Here is a 7,301-nt window from a genome sequence, read left to right on the forward strand (position 1 = left end):
CGACTCTTCTTGCTACAGCGACCTTCCACAACACCTGGCAACTTGAGATCTACACTTCATGCTACAGTAACGAAAGTCTGCGGTAACCACCAACGTATGGTTCCAGCAATGATCACCTGCGACGCCCGACCGGATCTTCATGCTACAGCAATGACTGGCTGCAATGCCAGGACTGCTCTTTGCGCTACAGTGATGACCATCTCCGACTCTCTCCCTGGTCCTAGCAACCTCCTCCACAACAAACTGAACTCTTTGGGCTGGACTTTGAAATGGTGACTTTTTCAGCGGAATTAACCTGTCCCCTGTATTTGGACCGCACTCCATTGTGGTCACCCTGAACTTATGACTTTCACCCGGTCAAGCACGACCAGATGACCGCGAGTAGTGCTTTGTGCTTTTCAGGTTGCCTTGTGGTGGTCGACTCTTATGTGTACCCATTTAGTTGGGGGTTTGCCTTACTGGACACACTGTTTATGACTTCTGACTTTTGCATTTCTACTATTGGTCATCTTGCTTTGGCGCTAGCACTTAAGGCTTTGTTTACCTCCTGGGTTTGGTCCTACCTTGTTTGTATCTGAACTTTGTCCTTTCTGGATACTCACTATAGTGGGATTGATGTAAGGTCTAGGATGAGAAAGTGATGCAGATATCATGATTGGATTACTACAGATGACTTTATTATATAAATTCTACTTCCTCATCTCAATTGTAATAACCCTTTGTGAGAGGGATGGGCGGAAATAGAAGCTAGGAGGCTTAATATGTTTCTCAATGTTTGCGTATTTATTTTCTGAGTCAAGTGCACATATGGAAAAAACGTTGTAATCAGGATTCTGGGTTTTCTATGCTTTTTCACTCCTTTTTCTTTTTCTTCTTTCTATCAGGTCTTCTCCAAGCGGTGGTCCCCAGGATGCTTGAAAAGAGGAAAAAATAATGGTAAGTACCTTTTTTAGTTTTCTACTCTTAATGAGTTGGAGCTGGGACAGTAGCCTTCATCAAACCCAGAGTGAATATAGAGGAAAAAAATTAAATGTTCACGCACACTTTGGTTTCAGGGATAGGCAGGAGGTGAAAGCAGAATGGCAGGGGTAAATCATTTCTTTCCCTTTCTCATGCGCACACTCTTCCAGCTCTTATTGAACAAATAGTGGGAGAAATCTCCTCGAAAGAACTGAGAAAACTGTGAGGCCAATAAAATAGGTAGCTGAGAAGTGCATTCTACATATATCAGAGGTCAAAGTTTCTATATTATAGGGTTCAAAGTTTCTTTATAACAGGGTTCAAAACATCCCAATGAGCAGCAGAAGTCGGTTTTGTTTATAGTGCTTTTCTATTCACTTATCAATAACCTTTAGCACTTTTTTAGACTCCTACACCCGTGTTCACATCCCAATGTACCAATAAAGCAAAGGGAAAAAACAATAAAAACTAAAAAAAAAACTGCATTTACCATCAGTAGTATTAGCCCTTTTGGTCAGGACCCACACAACAATCTGGGAGACTAATGCAGTGTAAAAGGAAGAGAAAACTGCTCTTAGGCGTCTATCCTCCCCGCATGTTTTTAACTCATCCCTATTTATAATTCCTGCAAGTCCCTTCCCCGATTTGGGTCACTCACCCCCAGTGCCGCAACTCTCCTGAGTTGCGGCGGTAATTGCACATCTCCTGGGGGAGTCAACCAGTCCTCGGGCGTCTCTTCCCCGTCCTCTGTGTCTTCCTTTGGTCTTCCGTCTCCTTCAGTCAGCGTTCCTCTTGGGCTTTCTTTCGTGACGTCCTCCAACTCTTTCCAGCTCCACCCCTCTGCTTCAGGTTCCCCCGGTCTTCCCAATGTGATGTCCTTTTCTCCCTCGGGCTGGACCCTGAGTGGCCTCTGTGGGGTAGATCCCCCTCCTTCCTGTACGCGAGAGTCTGGGAGGAATTGTTTAACCCTTTCCTTTCTATTTTCTTTCCAGGTCCGAGATTGTTTTGGCACTTCCTCGTGGGACAATGGGACAATATGAGGTAAGTAGTTGGGCCCTGGGGTCTCGTTGTGGGACTCTTCCTTACATCCCCCTTCCCTAACTTTCTTGCCTACAAGAAATGAATCTAAGGGGTACCTTGAGAGATAGTCAGTGTTGGTTTGCTATTTCCCCTTTCTATGGTTGGTGGTGAATCGAAAAGGTTGTAGAGCTAAGAACCAATGCAGAATCCGGTCATTATGTCCTTTGTTCTGAGACAGCCACTCTAGTGGGGCATGATCTGTATACAGAGTAAACTCCCTGCCTTCGAGTTAAAACCCCAAGGATTCAAGAGCCCATTTGATGGCCAAGGCTTCCTTCTCCACTACAGCATAATTTTTCTCTCTGGGAAACAGTTTGCGGCTAATGTATATAATAGGTTTTTCCTGTCCTTTTTTTTTTTTTTTTTTTGGGGGGGAGTTTTATATAGCGCGAACTAGAACCGAACCGAATCAGTTATCAGAGCGCTTTACATAGCACCAGTTACGTTACATGAGGACACACTTTCATTTTTTTAGGCAGGTCCTTGGGAATCTGTCTGGAAGAGTGCGGCTCCAAAGCCATATTCTGAGGCATCAGTTTGTAAGATGAATGGTTTGGTAGAAACAGGACTGAGGAGTACAGGCTTGGTCGTAAGGGATTGTTTTAACTGGTGAAAGGCCGGCAAGGCTTTAGTAGAGGGTTGCCTAAGTAATTTTCAGTTTTTGCATCTTTTTTAGGAGATTGGTTAAAGGGGCCGCTATTTAGGAGAAGGAGGGTGTAAACTACCTATAATATCCCAAAACACCCAGATAGGCCCGAAGAGCCTTTTTTTGTATGGGAAAGGGCAGATTAGATATGGCCGCTATTGTCAGAATTTACTTTTAAAGGATACAGTGCCTTGCCACAGATTGCACAGGAACAGTCTGAAGACCTTTTCCTAACTCCACCTCAAAGACACTCAGAGTCTGTAATTTTACTTAACAAGACTCTCAAGATACCTCAAGGGGGAAGGGGGAAATTTCTGCATCCCGCGCATTGAGACATTGTATCTGCTGACTGCAATAGTTTTTTAATTATTACTCGTTTTGTCCATTTTTATTTTGCGTGATTATTTCCTTAGCCCCTGTTTTTAAATTGGGAACAGCGCATACCTGCACTTTAATAGGCATTTCCACCGCTGTTTGAGCGGGTCTTTAGGCGGTTTTCCTCGTATGGGCAGCCATCTTGGGGGTGGATAGGGAAGCGTGGCGGCGCCATCCTGTGAGCGCTCTAGTGTGATTGACAGCTCCCTATAAAAACCTGCCATGTATACGCGCAGCAGTAACGCGCAGCGAGCGCGCCGTACTCGCGCCGGAGTCGAGCCTGAGTCTTGCCCGTCTGCGCCCGTCCGCACCTGGACGGGCCCAGGGGCCATAACTCTTTCGCCAACTCCGGATACTCCCACCTATCAAGCCACTGTACTTACCTATACTGGTGAGGTTTTGTACTCTCTGAGACCCCCTTTACTTACGCACTGTGCATCTTGTGTTCTGCCAGTTCATTATTTCAACTGTTCTGGCTGTGGTTTTTCCACCGGAAAAATGACCAGATGCAAGGCCATGAAAAGCACCCATAGGCGGGGTAGACCGAAGGGCACTAAAGCATCTTTTACTTGCCCCCACTCCAGTTATGGAGTATTAACTGTCGGTCCATTCCTAAACATAAATTTAACATTTATGATTTTATAGTTGACGAGAGGCCGGATGCCTTGTTTCTTACTGAAACCTGGCTTCAGGAGAGTTCTGGGCCAGATATTGCCATGGCTGTTCCTAATGACTATGTCATGGTAAGAAAGGACAGAGACACCGGCAAAGGGGCGGGTATCGCGATAATCTTGAAATCCAGCTACAGCTGTAAGCTCGAAGCCTTCCCTTTGCCTGGATGTGAAGCTGCTCTCTTTAAATTAGCAATCAGTCCTCAGTTTACTTTATCTGGTCTCTTGGTCTATCATCCTCCTGGTTATTCCCACACCTGGGCGACCTCTTCTGCTGAAGCAATAGCTCCACTATCTTTGAGGGCTGCAAATTTCACCATTCTTGGTGATCTAAATCTTCATTTAGAAGACCCTCTTTGTACTACTAGTAAACACTTTATATCTGATCTGGAAGCCCTTAACATCTTGCTGTGTAATTCAGATCCTACTCACTCTGCTGGGCACCTGTTAGACCCACTTCTTTCTAATTTACAATTTGATTGGTCCTTGAGTGCCCGTCCGCTGGAATGGTCGGACCATTATGCCGTCCATTTTTCCCTGCCTTATGCTAAGATTATGGCCAAGCGCGGTAAGGGGAAGGACGAGCTGGTACGTCGGTGGGGTAAACTTGATTTTACAAAGTTTAACCAACACCTCTTTAATACTCTTCCGGAATCAGATAAGTCTGTATCTGAGTTAAACACTGCGGTATCACATTGGTTAAGGAATGCCGCAGATACTCTTCTTCCCCTGACACCTAAGCACTCTTTGTCCCATCGCCCTCCTGCGCCATGGTTCTCAGATGACTTGAAGCTTCTACGGGCTAATTGTAAGGTCCTTGAAAGGAAATGGAGATGTTCCTATTCCATCTCCCGTAAAGCAGCCTACATAGAAGCCCTTAAAGTGTATCACAAAAAATGTAAAATAGCGCGAGCAGCCCATACCGCCAATACGGTGACGAGAGCACAGAATTGTCCCCGGATACTCTTTTCTGTGGTTAAGAAACTAACAGGAGCTGACACGATTCCGGTTCCCCCTGCCTTGGATTAAGCCAAATGTAATTCCTTATCGGAATTTTTCATTGCCAAGGTGGAGCGTATTCATAATTCCCTGAGCTCCTTGACTACGGCGAACACATTCCAGCTAGGATCAATACCGTGCTTGGAGGAAACATCTTTTTCGTTGGTGAAGCTTATGGACTGGCAGCTGTTTGATGATGTTTCCTTTTTTTCTTGCTTGAACAGTGTCATATCTGGCTCACCCCGAGATCCTTTGCCGGCCAAAGTCCTGAAGCTATTGGATCTGAGTTCTCGTCGTATAATCATGAGCCTACTTAATGCATCGTTAGTTGAGTCTTATGTCCCACAGGAATGGAAACACGCGATGGTTGTTCCCCTCCTAAAAAAGGTTGGGGCAGACGTTTCCAACCTGTCTAATTTTAGACCTATTTCCCTGTTGCCTATGTTTTCTAAAATCCTGGAAAGGCACGTTAATATCCAGTTAAGTCATTTTGTTGAGAGTTTAGGGTTTCTCCATCCATCCCAGTCAGGTTTCCGAGCGCACTATTCCACCGAGACCACGCTCCTTTGAGTGACGGAGAGTTTGCGGCACGGTATCGATTGCGGCGAAACATCTGCACTCATCCTTTTGGATCTGAGTGCTGCGTTCGATACCGTGTCCCATTCTATTCTTTTGGCAACTCTCCGCTCCCTGGGTGTGGATGGTCCGGCACTGGCCTGGATCGCCTCCTTTTTAAGCGGGCGTACATTCCAGGTCTTTTCTGCGACAGCTGCATCTGCAGTTTGTTCATCGGCGTACGGCGTCCCCCAGGGGTCTATACTTAGTCCTCTTTTATTTAACATCTATGTTAGACCCCTGGCCACTATTGTGAAGAACGCTGGGCTGACGCTATTTTCCTACGCCGATGATACTCAAATTGTTTTCTCTCATTCTAATAGTGACTGTAATAAGACTTCTGCTTTGAAGCTTGGCCTTTCTCGTGTGGATGAGTGGATGCAGAGCAATCTCCTTAAACTCAATGGGGACAAGACCGAGGTGGTGATACTGGGAAAGAATAAAGATCTTTGGGGTCCCCAGCATTGGCCCAGTGACATGGGGCCTACTCCCCAGCCTGTCGCCGTAGTTCGTAACCTCGGCTTTCTCATTGATGACAAGCTCTCAATGAGGCAGCAGGCCTCTAAGGTGGCCTCCATCTGTTTTGCCACTCTGAGATGGCTCCAAATATTTTTGTGGATGCTGCCCCCTTATACTCAAAGAACTGTAGTCCAGGCGTTGGTGGTATCTCGCCTGGACTATGGAAATGTTCTTTATCTCTGAGCTGATTCTTCAACTATTAACAAATTGCAAGTTGTACAAAACGCGGCTGCTCGACTTCTCCACAACGTTCCGAGGAGAACATCGGCCTCACATGCACTGCGTGACTTGCATTGGCTCAGGATCCCAAACCGTGTCAAGTTTAAAGCCATGTGTCATCTTTTTAATATTAGACAAGGCTCGGCCCCAAAATATCTACAGAGCCTAGTACAACCGTATAGGCCAAGACGCACTTTGAGATCTTCAACGAATGGTGACTTCACTATTCCAAGATTTAAACTTGTAAAGACGGGTGGTCGGTCCTTTTCCTACCTTGGCCCAAAATTTTTGAATGCCTTACCCACGGTCTTAAAATCTGAAACTAATTTGTTTTGTTTCCGTAAAGGACTTAAAACTCTGCGTTTCAATCAATGAGATGTTGCTATTAGCTAGCTTCAGTATGCCTATCCTTTTTCCTTCTTGAGTCAGTCCCTGGCGCCGGGAAACCCACTGCGGGTAGCTGTTGCGCGTTACAAATTTAAATAAATAAATAAAAATAAATAAAAATTGGATAAAATAACAAACAACAAGAAGAGGCTGCCCTTGATCGTCTTCTTCTTGGCTTCTTAAAATTTCGTCTTTTTCTAAAAAAGCCGTAGAAGTCCTAATGCAAATACATCAAAATATTAGGGTCAAGACTTCCTATTTCTATATCTGTGTGCGCTATCTGAAAACTCACTTATCTCCTCACCTATTTGATCTAAGGCTTAGCTACTCTTCTTCTCTCTTCTGATTTCAATTTTGTCCCTTCTGCTCTCTTGCTCTGTGGAATTATCTGCAAACAGTTATAGACTTAATTACATTCTTCCTCTATTCTCACTGCGTTTTCTATAAGTTGTTTATCTACTTGTCTTACCTCCTGCTAGAGCTCTGTAGCCTTGTATTTATTCTTAAACTTTTGTTCTATCCATGACGATACTAACTCTGGTTGTCGTTTTTCTTTTTCAGGAGGTCAGAATTTACTGTCTTCTGGTAAGTATTCAATGCGTAGTTATTTCTACTTGTAATTTCTCTAAATGACATTACATTCGTTTTCTGTCATTAATTTAACATGCGCTTATTTCTATGACTTATCTGTATTTCTCTTGTTTTCACAGGAACTCCTCTCTTGACTGAACCGCCTGCCAAAGGTAAGTCTTCTTGTTCAGAATTGCCAATTATTCTATTCCAACTGAGAGTTCAAATTCCCTTTTCATGTCGGGTGATAAGGAAATTTT

At 44.6% G+C, this 7,301-nt stretch overlaps 1 long non-coding RNA gene across 2 annotated transcripts in view; it reads left to right on the forward strand.

Annotated features, from left to right (window-relative positions):
* Positions 1-7,048, forward strand: part of LOC144798450 (uncharacterized) — a 1,486,395-nt gene extending 1,479,347 nt beyond the window's left edge. For both annotated transcript variants that reach the window (XR_013603538.1, XR_013603539.1), the window contains 3 exons: positions 885-936; positions 1,953-2,001; positions 7,033-7,048. This is a non-coding gene — a long non-coding RNA (uncharacterized LOC144798450). The remainder of the gene's footprint in view (positions 1-884; positions 937-1,952; positions 2,002-7,032) is intronic.
* The last annotated feature ends 253 nt before the right edge of the window (positions 7,049-7,301 follow it).

The sequence above is a fragment of the Lissotriton helveticus genome, chromosome 12 (assembly GCF_964261635.1).
Source record: "Lissotriton helveticus chromosome 12, aLisHel1.1, whole genome shotgun sequence".
In the NCBI taxonomy this organism is placed as follows: Eukaryota; Metazoa; Chordata; class Amphibia; order Caudata; family Salamandridae; genus Lissotriton; species Lissotriton helveticus.